General features: G+C 37.8%; 1 protein-coding gene and 1 long non-coding RNA gene across 5 annotated transcripts in view; one reads left to right on the forward strand and one right to left on the reverse strand.

The window, feature by feature from the left end:
* TMLHE (trimethyllysine hydroxylase, epsilon) overlaps nucleotides 1-1,654 on the reverse strand; it is a 74,812-nt gene extending 73,158 nt beyond the window's left edge. For 3 of the 4 annotated variants that reach the window (XM_023249394.2, XM_023249395.2, XM_023249392.2), the window contains exon 1: nucleotides 1,515-1,654. The gene's annotated coding sequence lies outside the window, so the exon portion shown is untranslated. The remainder of the gene's footprint in view (nucleotides 1-1,514) is intronic. The other variant, XM_045050599.1, reaches the window with a different exon arrangement.
* LOC111558765 lies at nucleotides 495-8,097 on the forward strand. The gene is made up of 2 exons (XR_002739906.2): nucleotides 495-1,362; nucleotides 5,601-8,097. It is a non-coding gene; the product is annotated as an uncharacterized LOC111558765 (long non-coding RNA).
* The last annotated feature ends 7,089 nt before the right edge of the window (nucleotides 8,098-15,186 follow it).

Consider the following 15,186-nt stretch of genomic DNA (forward strand, 5'->3'; position numbering starts at 1 on the left):
AGAATGAGATGGGGTATGTGGAGGATGCGCCTCAGACTCAACTAACCCAGTGACCATTCCCTTCATCATATTGGTTATGAGATAGAACACATCTTTAAGTATGGTGACAAATACATTCATGTCTCACGGTTGTGAAGACTACAGGATTTTGCATAGTATATGGCTGTCATTATCATTATAAGCAGTTTCTTAATGAGATGGAATTGGAATGACACCAAAATGTTGGTCCATAGTGTTTATAATTCTATCTCTAGAGTTAATGTACAATAAACTGTATGTAAGTTTTACTATAATGATTCCTCAAAGGACAATGCCAGCTAAGAAGCAACTCTAATTTTTTTTTAATGTTTATCCATTTCTTGAGAGAGAGACAGAGTGTGAGTGGGGGAGGGGCAGAGAGACAGGCAGACACAGAATCGAAGCAGGCTCCAGGCTCTGAGCTGTTAGCACAGAGCGCGACGCGGGCCCGAACCCACCAACTGCGAGATCATGACGCAAGCCGAAGTCGAACACTTAACGGACTGAGCCACCCAGGCGCCCCAAGAAGCAACTAAACGACTGCTATGTGGGAATGGATTATGGAAGTGTTTCTCCATATGAGAGCTCAAGGTTTTTGTTTGTTTGTTTGTTTGTTTTTTGTTTTTTGGGGTTTATTTTTTTTATTTTTTTTATTTTTGCAGCGATTGGGTAACAGGTAAACCACCCAAGTCTTTTATGAGGAGACTTTTGCTAGGCATTGTGTTACGTTCATTCAACTCATAATGTTTTGATCAATCATTTGGTTAAAAATCTTTAACAGTAAAGCATTCACAAAAGCATTCTTCCAGAGTGGACATTCACCTCTAGGGCATTGGATGAATGCTTTTTCCAGTTTTGGGGGCAGTCAGTAGTTAAAAACGTTGAAAAGGTTTTTCAGAATTGTTTTCGTAAGGGAGAGCACTTCCTCGCGTAAGTTCTCCGCTGCCCTGCCCTGCCACTCCCGACTCCTGCTAGGCATTCTTGCTCGGGAGGGGCAGAAGAAGGGTACAATGCGCAGACAACACTGGTGGATATTATAACGAAAGGAGTTCCACCTTCCACTCTACCGCCGAACAAAGTGAGACATGGACAGGCTAGGGGCTCTCTGAAAGCTAGACACCAAGTCGGTGACAGACCCAGGGCGGGGAAGTCGGATCGAGTTTGAAACAATGTACACTGGGCGTCACTCCGAACCCGAGCTTCCTTCAGCTCTCCCAGCTCTTTCCGAGCGCTAGGCCCATCTGGCCCTGCGCTGATCTCCGGGCTTTGTCGCGAAACTGGCATAAACCGTGACGACAGCCCTGCGGAAATGCACGAGTGGCCTTCTCCTCAGCCAGGGTTAAGGTAAGTACCACCGCCCTGGTACCGAGCAGACGGGGTGGGAACCATTCCCCTCACCCCGCCTCCCGTGCCAGGCCTTCAATAGAGCGCCCGGGCTAACCCAGCCACTGCACCCACCAAAGACACCCCTTCCCGATCCGTGGGACGGGACCCACCTGTCCTGGAGGTCGCGACTCCCAACTCAGCAAAGCGGGAGGAAATGCAAGCAAGTAGAGCTTTGGGAGGCAGCCCTGCACCCGCCTTTTGCTTTTTCCCAGAGACCATCTGCCCCGCGCTCCCCTCCCCCAGTCCGTTCAGGCCCAACTGCCTAGAGGCCCCGCCCCACTTCTTCCGGCCTTGTGGGTGCGCGTCCTGTGCGCCCGGGACCCGGACTGCTGCGGGGGTGTGCTACAGCCTTTGGTCCGGAAGGGTGGCGACGGGGTGCCCTAGTCGATGGCCTTAGTTTGACAGATTTGGAGCCCCGGGCACAGAGAGGAGAATACACGGACTCATAAAAGTATACTGGGTGTAACACCTAGGTTTCCTTGTTTGCCTTTTCTGTGCCCCTCCTGACTCTCCCCACTACTGAGGTTGCTTATCGAGGTTTGCTGGAACAAAAATTCTTCCACTTCCTTGCACCACTTTCTTGAACTTAAGCCACATACCACTCACTGCTGGACTCCCAGGAGTTCATTTGAGCTACTTGAATCCAGGGCCCCTGTACCGTGCTAAATACAATGAACATTAGAATGGAAGGAGCCATCACGAATGTACAGCTTATGCACTTAAAAATTTAAGAACAACACATATTACAAAAAGACCAAAAACTGCACTGAAATAGTATATACAATGAAAATGAAACCCAGAACAAAGGGGAAAAAAAAATCTAGAGCAAGAACAAACAAATATAACGTACAGACATTGAAAAATAAACTGACCGGTATTGCACTTATTACAGATGAAAAATAATTCGTCTAATATCAAAGGGTAATAAAGGAAATGGTTTGTAACAGCACCAATAAAAGAAGGAAATGACTTCATAATTTTGTCCTGAAAATCTTTCTGCCACATGCTCTACCCCTACTTGTTCTTTAGGAAAATTGCTACTCCTTATTTTGACTCAGTTTAGATATTACCTCCTCTATGAATCAGTCTGTCTCTTTCCAGATAAATTTCTATTCTTTTCCATGGGTTCAATATGCCCAATGGATCCAGTACAGGCCTTCGGTATAGCAAATATCACTCTGTATTATTACTTCTACCTTTGCATGCCTGTGTCTTTCAATGAACAAGTGGCCTCTTGAGATGGTAAGAAAAATATATATTTTTAAATAAATTTTAAATAATAAATTATAAAATTTATTTTCTAAGACCCTAGCACAGAACCTAACATATAGTATGTATTTACTGAATATTTGTTGAAAATTGTCTAGAACCAGTGATTAGACAGAAGAAAAGGCTCTAGCTAGTCTAGGATGTGAATTCATATACAGAGGAATAGCTGAATGTAGTGACTCTAGACTCAGGCTGGTTTTCATGCCAGTATTAATGAGTGCCTACTGTACAGCAGGTGTGATATCAAGCTCTGGGTGTAAAATGGTAAACACAAACCAGATAGTGTCCATGCCCTTATGGAGCTTAATGAACTGATAGGAATTGGCCAGGCAAACAGGAAAAGGAACATTCTACACAGAAGGGACAGCCTGATCAAAGGTCCTACAATAGGAAGGAGCATGACAGTATTAATTAGAGTGAGTAAGATCAGTAAGGGTAAGGTGAAATCAACAGATAGTAAGTACCCAGAAAGAGGCAAGAGGTTGGTAGATAAAGCCTGTTTAACAGTTGGAAAAAGAAGTCATTTGCCCTAGTAATATAACCAACATTTATTAAACCTGCCTTATATGCCAAATGCTGGGCCAAGTTTTTTTTGTAACAAACACTAATGTAGACAACATTATTATCTCTGCTTTAAGGGTAATGGAACAGGGTTACAGATCACTTAAGTGATTTCATCAGAATCGCAGAATAGTTAAGTTTCAGGGCTGAGATTCAAACCTAGGTAATCTGGCTCCAAACCTGAGGACAGGAACTATAATAAAAGCACAAGTAAAAACTACAAAGAACTCTTTCACAAAATATGTTCATTGTTCCCAGATATAGGACATCTATGAGAAACAGTAACCTGGAGTCAAACATTAATGCTCTAGACAGAAGAATTTGGTATAGATATTGGTTGGTATTGGCAGGGGTAGTGGTGCCTTTGGTAGGTGATACCATCAAGCAGCAATGATCATAACATTAGGCATCAGCAGCAAGCCAGAGTAGATGAGGAAGAAAATAGTAGATGTCCTGAGTGCTACTTTGTGAGACACACATGAGACCTTGGTCTCTGACCCTCAGTTTCTGATTTTATGAATGGGCATAATAATAGTCTCTATATTACAGGGTTGTGATGATTAAATAAAACAATGTGTATAAAGTACTCAGCCGTGTCTGACACACAGTAACTGCTCAGTGAGTACTGGCTGCTATGATTATGATTATTAATGTTATAATGATGCGTTTTAGTGAATGAAGGAAGGGAGCTATGACCAACCAGATAAGATGTGGTTCAGGTATAATCTGAGGAAGGTACCTTGGAATATCAGATAAGTATTGAGTGGGCGGTGAAACAAAAGTTAGTTTCCTCCTTTTGGCATCAATTGCATTTTTAGTTAGTGCTTACTATTCTGTGTTGCGATTGTTTACTTGCTGCTTTCCCTTATTACAATTCTATGTGCTTGTGTGTGTGAAGTAGCTAACACTGTCTAGCACAGAGTGGGAACTTAAAGAACATTTGTTGAGTGAGTGAATTAATGTCTCAAAAATCAATAGGTACAAATGTGCTAAAAAAATACACAATAGTATGTGGGTCCTTTATGTTTCAACCACAATGGTCTTCCTTGTGTTCTAGAATACACCAGGCTTGTTCCTGCTCTGCTTCCAAAAATATAATCTGCTCATCTGTTCGTCTCCACATGTACTGATAATACTTGAGGCTGAGGGTTGGCATTTTTTTTTCTGTAAAGGGTCGATAGTAAGTATTTTAGGTGTTGTGGGACACATACAGTCTCCGTTACTACTTGATTCTACCTTCATTGAGCAAAAGCAGCCACAAACAACACTTAAATGATGAGTGTGAATGTATTCCATTAAACTTTATTTACAAAAACAAGAAAGAGGTAGAATTTGGCCTGTGGGCTATAAGTTGACAGCCCTGCCCCAGACCAAATCAGCACCATTCTTGCATGAATGTTCTAGAAGGGTGATGTGTAGGAGCTCTCATCTTTGGCCAACTTATATATCTTACTTTTGTCAGCATCTGAATGAAGCTTTCGTACTCTCTAAATTGGTCACAACCTTAAGAGTTGTTGAAAAGTGATTCAAACTGTATATTGTGATTTTTGAATTTTGATTTATCAAAATGGTCCTTAAAGGAAGCTACTAGTGACCTTTGAAAAGCTTAAAAATAATTAAGAAAAGAAAGAAAAAATTCATATTAAAACTAACCTTTATTATATGATTAAAAGTGACTTTTAATCAGAAAATAAATATTCTGGACAAAGTGCAATGTCGAATTTGGCTGAGGCTTTGGTCTATGACAACAATTCTATATATTCTATACAGAAATAAGTAAATGCTGAAACATCACAGAAATCATGTAGGCCATGCAAAATTTTCCTCATCTACCAATGAACAAAAACATGGTAAACCTTAAAAGTGTTGTATTAATTTATGCCTGAGGATATGAGCAGGGTATGAACATTTCTGACTTAACAGAAATATGACTCAGCACAAAACCAGTAGCGTGTATAATAACTTTTGCAGTGAAGAGGTATTTCATTAGTTGAAAGGGACACAAATCTACCTGAAACTAACTTAAGTGAGAGAGAAATCTGTGGAAAGATATGGAGTTTGTCACAAAATTTAAGGAGTGGAACAATCAAAATTTGGAAAGGGCAAGATACAGTTAGGCCTCAAGAATGGTCAAATGGCAATTATTCAAATGCCATTATAGCTCTATCATTCTTTTATCCATATTCTTCCCTACACATTTGTGCTCACACTCTCTCCCTGTCTCTGTCCTCTCTCTCCTCTCTCTCCTTCCCTCTCCCTTTCTTTCTCTCTCCTTCCCCCATCTCCTTTAAAATCTTCCTTTGTTTCTCAAGTTCATGCAATAAGAAATATGGTTACTGATACCTTCCCAAATTTTCATCTTACAGCTTCAACCACTGGAGAGAGACATTATGCCACATTGGGTCCTCTGAAAAGCAGATGCCAAGATGGAGTTACAAGTCCAGAGATCTATTGTGGGTAATGATTAAGAAGATAAAGAGGAAGAGCAGGAGTAGGCAGGGGAGAATTCAGACCATAGTACAGGTCTGACACTTATTAAAGGAGAGGAAATTAAGGAGGAATGGGTACAAAATGCCTCAGACTGCAGTGCAACTCTGTGGAATTTCCAGCCAGCCCAACTGGGAACTCTAGAGCAAAGGTTACTAATTATAGGAATCCCACATTGAGCATAAATGTTCCTAATATCCCTTCTGTGCTCAGAAATTGCCTGGAGATGCCTGGGATGGGTATGGCCTTGGGTAAAATGATGCAAAAATATCCCCAAAGTGCTACAGCTGGAGGCTGTTGTCTAACTCCACTGCCCACAGTAGATTTTCTCTTGAAAGAAAATCTGAAAGGCACCTGCCACAGACACTGGGAGAGGGATTCATCATCAAGCTTTAAGTCATCAAGACCAATTAACTGTAGTTAAGTGACTGATGTCATATTATAGTAAAGGACAGTTTTCAAGGGTGACCAACCATCCCAGTTTGCCTGAGACTGAGAGATTCCCTAAAGATTTTCCTAAAACTATGATACTCCAAGGTAAACTGGGATGGTTGCTTTTCCTAGTGTTAATAGGCATGGGAAGGGCATTTAAGATAATCTTATAGGATTTTAAACTGTATGAACAATTGCATCTTACTGCATTTTATGGAGGAAATTCTCTGGTATAGTGGTTTTATTAGATTAGGGGAACTTATGAAGGTCTCAGAACTATTCCCATGAAAATGCCAAAGGTTTCATATTTTATTTCTTGTCATGTTCACTCTCTTGTGCATTTATACATGCCTAGTCCATCTAGAAAGTTTCTCTCACTGAAACCTGCTTACCCTTCTTACCACTGTTAGAGAGAAATGCCTCTTCCCCAATGCTTTGTTTTCTACAAGGAAGGATTTCCCCAAATAAGGATTAAGCCACATAATAAATTCTAAGCAACTATCATAGAGCATGACATAAAGTAACAGCTTGCATCTGTCAGGACTCTTAGCTGCATGCAACAGAAGCTGAATCTGCATGATTTAAACAAAGGAAAGTTTAATAAATCTATATTGTTAATGGCACCAGACTAGCACTCATGCTATTACAGAAATCATAAAACTGCATAATATATACAAAGAAACTGTTTACAGGCATTAACTGCATAATATATGCCAAGAAACTGTTTACAGGTATTGAAAAATAGTCAGCACATGACTGTGATTTACATTAGAAGAGAAACTCACAAGGTAAGCCCCCAGGATCACTCCATTCTTTGCCTGGTGTCAATTTTCTGACGCCAACATAGAAAGCTGCATTCCAAGATGAGTTTAGCATTCTCACTAAGCTCAGGAGGCAAGGATCAGAGTTCAGAGCAGCTAACCAAATTAAATCCATGGAACAAAACATTAGAGAAGACAAAGCTGTGAAGATGTTTGAATGTCTTGGGGTTTCCAACAAAGCTTTAAAAATAGGGAAAATAGAACTTACACTTCTTGGTTTCAAGACTTCTGTAAAACTACACTTATCAAAACAGTATTATATTGTAGACAAATAAGTCAATGGAACAGATTAGAATCCAGTAATATACCTACACATATATGGCCATTCATTCATTCATTCATTTATTTTGGGGGGGTTTGTTCAACCATTAACCAATCAAAGAACATCTGGGCTGTTTCCAGTATTTTTCTACTGTGAATAAAGTTGCTATGAACATTCATGTACAGGTTTTTGTGTAAACACAAGTTCTAATTATTCTGAGCTAAATATCCCTGAGTATAATTGCTGGGTTATGTGGTAGTTACATGTTTAATATTTTAAGATACAACCAAAGTGTTTTCCAGAGTGGGTAAAACATTTTACATTCTCACCAGTGATGCATGAGACATCCATTTTCTGTGCAACCTTTCCAACACTTTATATTGCCAGTATTTTTCATTTCAGCTTTTCTGATAGGTCTATAATGATATCTCATTGTGGTTTTAATTTGCATTTCCCTGATGACTAATGATATTGAGCAAATTTTCATGTGCTTACTTACTATATGTGTATTATCTTCAGTGAAATGTCTCTTCATGTTTTTTGCTTGGATTTTTTTATGGTTGAATTTTGAGAGCTCTTTATATGTTTAAGATACTAATCCTTTGTTGGGTACTTGAGTTACAAATATTTTCTCCCCTTTCTGTTGCTTGTCTCTTTCATTCTTTTGAGTATTCTATAGAGTAAAAGTTTTGGATTTCAATGAGGTCTAATTTGTCAGTATTTCTTTTGTTGCCTATGCTTTAGGTGTTAAAGTTTAAGAACTCTTTGCCCAGACCTATATCCCAAATATTATCACATGTTTTATCTGAAAGTTTTATAGTTTCATGTTTTGCATTAAAGTTTATGATCCATTTTGAGTAATTTTTGTAAGGTGTAAGTTAAGTTGAGGTTCATATTTTTGCCTATGGATGTCCAGTTGCCCCAGGACAATTGCTTGAAAGTCTGTCCCTTGCAGGGCTGGTTCAATATACACAAATCAATCAATGTGACACATCACATTAGTAAAAGAAAGGACAAGAACCACATGATCTTCTCAATAGATGCAGAGAAAGCATTTGACAAAATACAGCATCCTTTCTTGATAAAAACTTTCAAGAGAGTAAGGATAAAAGGATCATACCTCAAGATCATAAAATCCATATATGAAAGACCCAATGTTAATATCATCCTCAATGGGGAAAAACTGAGCGCTTTCCCCCTAAGGTCAGGAACACGGCAGGGATGTCCACTCTCACCACTGTTGTTCAACATAGTATTGGAAATCCTAGCCTCAGAAATCAGAAAACACAAAAATAAAAAGTATCCAAATCGACAAGGAGGAAGTCAAACTTTCACTCTTTGCAGATGACATGATACTCTATATGGAAAACCCAAAAGATTCTACCAAAAAACTGCTAGAAATATTCCATGAATTCAGCAAAGTTGCAGGATATAAAAGCAATGCACAGAAATTGGTTGCTTTTCTATACACCAATAATGAAGCAACAGAAAGAGAAATCAAGGAATTGATCCCAATTACAGTTGCACCAAAACCCATAAAATACCTAGGAATAAACCTAACCAAAGAGGTGGAAAATCTATACACTGAAAACTGTAGAAAGATCATGAAAGAAATTAAAGAAGACACAAAGAAATGGAAAAAGATTCCATGCTCCTGTATTCAAAGGACAGATATTCTTAAAATGTAGATACTATCCAAGGCAATCTACACATTCAATGCAATCCCTATCAAAATAACAGCAGCATTCTTCACAGAGCTAGAACAAACACTCCTAAAATTTGTATGGAACCAGAAAAGACCCTGAATAACCAAAACAATCTTGAAAAAGAAAACCAAAGCTGGAGGCATCACAATCCCGGGCTTTAAGCTGTATTACAAAGCTGTAATCATCAAGACAGTATAATACTGGCACAAAAACAGACACTCAGATCAATGGAACAGAATAGAGAACCCAGAAATGGACCCAAAAACGTATGGCCAACTAATCTTTGACAAAGCGGGAAAGACTATCCAATGAAATACAGTCTCTTCAGCAAATGGTGCTGGGAAAACTGGACAGTGACATGCAGAAGAATGAACCTGGACCACTTTCTTACACCATACACAAAAATAAACTCAAAATGGATGAAAGACCTAAACACAAGACAGGAAGCCATCAAAATTCTTGAGGAGAAAGCAGGCAAAAGCCTCTTTGACCTTGGCTGCAGCAACTTCTTACTCAACACATCTCCAGAGGCAAGGGAAACAAAAGCAAAAATGAAAGCAAAATTGGGACCTCATCAAAATAAAAAGTGTAAGCATGGCAAAGGAAACAATCAACAAAACTAAAAGGCAACTGATGGAATGGGAGAAGATATTTTCAAATGATATATCAGATAAAGGGTTAGTATCCAAAATTTATAAAGAACTTATCAAATTCCACACCCAAAAACCAAGTAATCCAGTGAAGAAATGGGCAAAAGACATGAATAGACATTTCTCCAAAGAAGACATCCAGATGGCTAGCAGACACATGATAAATTTTCAGCATCACACATCATCAAGGAAATACAAATCAAAACCACAATGAGATACCACCTCACACCAGTCAGAGTGGCTAAAATTAACAACTCCGGCAACAACAGATGTTGGTGAGGATGCGGAAAAAGAGGATCTCTTTTGCACTGCTGGTGGGAATGCAAACTGGTGCAGTCACTCTGGAAAACAGTATGGAGGTTCCTAAAAAAAATTAAAAATAGAACTACCTTATGACCCAGCAATCACACTACTAGGTATTTATCCAAGGGATCCAGGTGTGCTGTTTCAAAGGGGCACATGCACCCCAATGTTTATAACAGCGCTATTGACAATAGCCAAAGAATGGAAAGAGCCTAAATGTCCATTGACTGATGAGTGAATGAAGAAGACGTGGCATATATATATACATATATATATATACACACATAAATATATATATATGCACATACATACATATATATATACACACATACATACAGTGGACTACTAGCAATCAAAGAGAATGAAACCTTGCCATTTGCAACAACGTGGATGGAACTAGAGAGTATTATGCTAAGCAAAATTAGTCAGAGAAAGACAAATATATGACTTCACTCGTATGTGAATTTAAGATAAGAAACGGATGAACATAAGGGAAGGGAAGCAAAAATTATATAAAAAACAAGGAAGGGGACAAAACATAAGAGACTCTTAAATATAGAGAACAAAATGAAGGTTGCTGGAGGGGTTGTGAGTGGGGGGATGCGCTAAATGGATAAGGTGCATTATAAGGAAGACACTTGTTGGGATGAGCACAACATACATACATATGTTATACATATGTTATACATAACATATGTTATGTATACATAACATACATATGTATATGTTATGTTATACATAAGGGATGAATTACTGGATTCACTCCTGAAATCATGATTGCAGTATGTGCTAACTAACTTATATTTAAATAAATTAAATAAATAAATAAATAAATAAATAAATAAAGTGTACAGGGGCACCTGGGTGGCTCAGTCAGTTGAGCGTCTGACTTAAGCTCAGGTCATGATCTTGCAGTTCGTGATTTTGAGCCCCGCGTCAGACTCACTGCTGTCAGCCTGTCAGTGCAGAACCAGCTTCAGATCCTCTGTCTCCCTCTCTCTGTCCTTTCCCCACTTTCACTCTCCCCCAAAATAAATAAATATATAAAGTGTACAAGTTCAGTGGTTTAATATATTCACATTGTTGTACATCCATTAATACAATCAACTTTAGAAATTTTTCATTAACTTGAAAAGAAACGTAACCCTCCTTACTCCCTATTCACTCCCATCTCTCCCATCCCTGGGTATCCACTAACCTATGTCTGTCTCTACATATTTGTTTATTTTGAATAAATGGAATATTTATATATATTCCATTCCAATGGAATACACACACACACACACACACATATATATATATATATATATATATATATATATATATATACACATATAAAGGCTACTCTTACTCTATTGAATTACTTTTACAAAAATCATTTGGACATATTTGAATGGGTCTATTTCTTACTTTTAAATTCAATTCCATTGTTGTGTCTATCCTTCTGCCACCACCACACTGCCTTGATAACTTCAATTAACTTTTTCTAAAGTTAGCAATGCCATTAAATAAGGAAAGGAAGTGTCATAAACCACTGATTATTGAAGAAAATTAACCTTAAACTCTGCCTCATGCCATACACAAAATTTAATTTAGGATGAATCATAGACATAAACATAAATACTAAAACTATGAAGCATAAAGAAGAAAACATGAATGAATATCTTAATAATTTTGAGATAGGCAAATATTTCCTAAAACAGAAGAAAAACATAAAATAAAAAATTGATAAATTGACCATCAACATTAAAAACTTTTGCACATCAAAGATATTATTATGAAAATGAAAATATAAGCCATGGACTAGGGAGAAAATAGTCATAATGCGTACACATTACAAAGATCAGATAATTAGAATACATAAAGAACTCTTAAAGGTAAAAAGTGAAAACACAGGGACACCTGGGTAACTCAGTCAGTTAAGCATCCTACTCTTGATTTTGGCTCAGGTCACGATCTCATGGTTGGTGAAATTGAGTCGCACATTGGGCTCCATGCTGGCAGTTCAGAGCCTGCTTGGGATTCTCTCTCTCCCTTTTTCTCTTCCCCTACACTGCTCTCATGCATGCTCTCCCTCTCTCAAAATAAATAAATAAACTTAAAAAAATAAAAACACAAAAAAAAACCCAATTAGAAATAGGCAAAATACTTGAATATATACTTTACAAAAGAAAATATAAATGACTAATAACACATGAAAAGAAGTTCAATGTCATTTACCCCTTAGATGAAGGGGGGAAAATCACAAAACAACACACCAACTAAAATATATAAAAATTTTAAATAATGATACTACCAAATGTTAGTGAGAATGTGGAACAGTTTGAGCTCTCATAACTTGCTGATGGCAAAATAAAATGCACAATTGCTTTAGAAAACTATTATAAATTTAAACACATACTTTCTTTTTATCAGGTTTTAAGTTAAATTCCAGTTAGCTAACATACAGTGTAATATTAGTTTCATGTGTACAATATAGTGATTCAACACATCCATACAACACCCAGTGTTCATCACAAGTGCACTCCTTAATCCCCATCACCTACTTCATCCATCTCTTCACCCACCTCCCTTCTGGTAACCATCAGTATGTTCTTTATAGTTAAGAGTATGTTTCTTGGTTGGGCTCTTTGTTTCTTCTTATTTTCCCCCTTTGCTTGTTTGGTTTCTTTAATTCCACATATGAGTGAAATCATATGTTATTTGTCTTTATGTGACTGATTTATTTTGCTTAGAATAATACTCTCTAGCTCCATCCATGTCATTGCAAATGGCAAGATTTCATTCTTATGGCTGAGTAATGTTCCATTGTGTATATATACCAAATCTTTTTTTCCCTGCAGGTCTAATATTAGGGTTTGATTTAGAGTGACTATATGTGCCTATTGTCCTGAAGTTCAGAGACCTTTTCAGAAAGACAAGTTTATGGTTATGGTTATGGTTAGGTTTAGGAGTTACTGGTTAGCAGTTAGGGGTTTGGGTTAGGGTTAGATTTAGAAATAAGGTTACTGTTAAAGAGTATGTGCCTCATATCCTGCCATTCAGAGACCTCTCCACAGGTTAGGTTCAGGGTTACAACTAGGGTTATGGGCAGATTTTATGGGTGACTGGTTAGAGGTAGCATTAGGTTTAGGGTCAGGATTAAGGTTAGGGTTAGGGTTTGTATTTGGCATCTTGCAATTCAGAGACTCTGCAGAGAATAAAACCTCAGACTTCTGTTGTGATGAGAATAAACATGACAACCATCCACTGAGCTGAGGTAAAGAGGGGATTTGGCACTCTAAATACTCTTTAACTGGATATTGATCTCTCTCTTTGGATCTCTATCTTCACACCTATTTTCAGAAATACCACAAATTCATTTTTTAAGTGTTTATTTTTATTCCAGTTAGTTAACATGCAGTGTAATATTAGTTTCAGGTATATGATATAGTGATTCACCACTTCATACCATACCTGCTGCTCATCACAACAAATGCACTCCTTAATCTCCATTACCTATGTAACCCATTCCCCACCATCTTCCTCTCTGCTAACCATCATTTCATTCTCTATAGTTGATAGTCTGATTTTTTGTTTGTTTCTGTTTCAGTTTTTTTTCCATTTGCTCATTTGTTTTGTTTTGTTTTGTTTCCATTTGCACATTTGCAGAATCAGAAGGTTCTGCAAGGCCTCAGCTCTGGTGGAAGTAGTGACAGGTCTCATTTCACAAGCAGACCAGAGCATACTTAGTTAAAACTCGCCACATTCAGGCAACGGACCAAACACTGCCCTCTGCAGGCAAGGAGAGCCTCTGCCCATGACTGACCTGAAGGATAGAGCAGCCAAAAACACAGCAGCAGAGTGCACACTGCATACACCAGAGACACTACCTGAAGTCTCAGGCCCTGGAAATTATATGACCTCTTCTTCATAGCCATTAGCAGGAAACATAACTGGCTTTTCTAACACAGAGAAGAGGACAGAGACTTAGACAAAATTCAAAAATGGTGGAATTTGTCTCAAATGAAAAAACAAGATAAGGCCATGGCTAAAGATCTAAGCAAAACAGATATAAGTAACATGCTTGATAGATAATTTTAAAAAGTGTCAATCATAAGGATACTCACTGGGCTTGAGAAAAGAATAGAAGGTATCAGTGAGACCCTTACCACAGAGATAGAAAGTTAAAAAAAAAATCAGTCAGAGATGAAGAACGCAATAAAAGAGATTGGAAACAGACATGATGTAATGAACAGCAGGCTGGAAGAAACAGCAGAATGAATTAGTGACCTAGAGGACAAAATAATAGAAAATAATGAAGCTGAACAAAAGAGAGAAAGAAGAATTATGGAACACAAGAATAGACTTAGGGAACTCAGTGACTCCATCAAATGTAATGACATTTGTATTATAGGAGTACCAGAAGAAGAGGAGAGAGAAAAAAGGGACAGAACATTTATTTAAGGAAATAATAGCTGAAAACTTCCCTAATCTCAGGGAAGGAAACAGACATCAAAATATAGCAATAAAGAAAAATCCTAAAAACAGCAAGACAAAAGAAGCCCTTAACTTACAAGGAAACCCCATAACACTAGCTGGAGATTTCTCAACAGAAACTTGGCAAACCAGGAGGGAGTGTGATATATTCAATATGTTGAGAGGGAAAAATTTGCAGCCAGGAAACTCTATCCAGTAAAGCCATCATTCAGAATAAAAGGAAAGGTAAAGCGTTTCCCAGTCAAATGAAAACCAAAGGAAATCATGATCACTAAACCAGCCCTGCATAAAATATTAATGGGGACTCTCTGAATGCAAAGGAGAGACAAAAAGTGACAAAGACAACAAAGGATCAGAGAAAATCTTGAGAAATGATGATAAAACAAGTAATAAGTGGCAATAAATATATATCTATCAATAATTACTTTGAACGTAAATGGACTAAATGCTTCAATCAAAAGACATAGCGTGTCAGAATGGATTAAAAAAAAACCAAGACTCATCTATATACCGCCTACAAGAGACTCATTTTAGACCTAAAGACACCTGTAGATTGAAAGTGAGGGGATGGAGAAATATTTATTATGCAAATGGATTTCAAAGAAAGCTTGAGTAGAAACACTTTTATCAGAGAAACTAGACTTTAAAACAAAGACTGTAAAAAGGGACAAAGAAGGACATTATATAATCATAAAATAACAACCCAACGAGAAGATATAACAAATGTAAATATTTATGCACCCAACACGAAAGCATACAAATGCACAAAACAATTAATAATGAACAAAAGAAACTCATTGATAATATCACAA

Source organism: Felis catus, chromosome X (genome assembly GCF_018350175.1).
Source record: "Felis catus isolate Fca126 chromosome X, F.catus_Fca126_mat1.0, whole genome shotgun sequence".
NCBI lineage: Eukaryota > Metazoa > Chordata > Mammalia > Carnivora > Felidae > Felis > Felis catus.